Here is a 1,239-nt window from a genome sequence, read left to right as displayed (position 1 = left end):
AAGCCCGGACCCGGGCACGGGAGCAGCCAGAGGAGCTGGAGCTGCAGAGCCAGGAGACACCTCAGCCCTCCTGCCAGCTCAGCCAGGCTCAGGCAGGGAGGCGGGGAGGAAACCAAGGCAGCAAATTCCCGAGGGAGCCCAGCTGGGGCCTCCCCCCAATCCCGGGATTAACATCAGTTCATGTTTCAGGATCTGGGAGTGTTTAGTTTGGATGAGGCTGAGGGGAGACCTCAGTGCTCTGCAGCTCCCTGGAAGGAGGGGGTGGGCAGGGTTGGCTGCTTCTCCCAGGGGAACAAGGACAGGACTGGAGGAAACAGCCTCAAGTTGCCCCCAGGAGGCTCAGGTTGGATCTTGGGGAGAATTCCTCTATGGAAAGGGTGGTCAGGCCCTGGAATGGGCAGCCCAGGAGGTGCTGGGTGCTCTGGTGGGCATAGGGGGCTGTGGGTTGGGTGCTGGTGGGAGGTTGGTTTTTTGGGGGGGCTTTATGGGGTTCATTTGGTTTTTTGGGCTTGTTTTGCTTCTTGTTGTTGTTTGTTGGGGTGGGTTGTGTTGTCTCCCCTGCCCACCCTGGGGGCTGGTTGGACTGGCTGATCTCAGGGGTCTTTCCCAGCCCTGAGGCTCCTGTGATGTTGTGTGACCTGGGCTGGGTCAGACCTGCCCAGGAGGTGACTCCTGGAAGGTGGAGAAACCTCATGTGGGACAGAACTCACAGGTCTGAGCAGAAGCTCTGGCACAGAAACAAGGCCAAGGAGCCCGTGGTTCCAATTACTGCAGAAGAAAGGGGGAGCTGAGCCCAAAAGGTGGTGGATTAGACACAAAAATAGACAGACTTCTGTGGCCAGGACCTCTAAGCCCTGCAAACATTCCAGCTTCCCAGCCAGGAACCCCTCCAGAGCTGCCCGAGGCTTCCCAGGGAAGCCTGAGACCTTCTGCTGAAGTGAAGCTGCTCTGAACTCCTCAACCCTGAGAGCCAGATGGAGCTGGGACCTCCAGCAGCCACCACCTCTGGCCACCAGGATGGAGGGAGAGGAGGAGGAGGAAATGGGGAAGGTCAGGAGGGACAGCACCCAAAAGCTGTGGGAGAAGTGCTGCTCTGGCCAGGAACACCTTGTGTGATGCAGGGATTCAATGCTTTGTTCTTCCACCAGGGCTGGATCCCTCCCTGTGCTCCACAGAACCACAAGATGTCCTGGGTTGGAAGGGACCTTGAAGGGTCACCCAGTCCAACCCCCCTACAAT

At 58.7% G+C, this 1,239-nt stretch overlaps 1 protein-coding gene across 1 annotated transcript in view; it reads right to left on the bottom strand.

Moving 5' to 3' along the window:
* The window catches only part of LOC104386251 (maestro heat-like repeat-containing protein family member 1), a gene marked incomplete at its 5' end in the record, with an annotated part of 45,205 nt that overhangs the window by 9,476 nt on the left and 34,490 nt on the right, over nucleotides 1-1,239 (bottom strand).

Source organism: Chaetura pelagica, unplaced genomic scaffold, assembly GCF_000747805.2.
Source record: "Chaetura pelagica isolate M959 unplaced genomic scaffold, ChaPel_1.0 scaffold1560, whole genome shotgun sequence".
In the NCBI taxonomy this organism is placed as follows: domain Eukaryota; kingdom Metazoa; phylum Chordata; class Aves; order Apodiformes; family Apodidae; genus Chaetura; species Chaetura pelagica.
The sequence above is the reverse complement of the archived record's forward strand: the minus strand, read 5'-3'. Positions and strand labels throughout refer to the sequence as shown.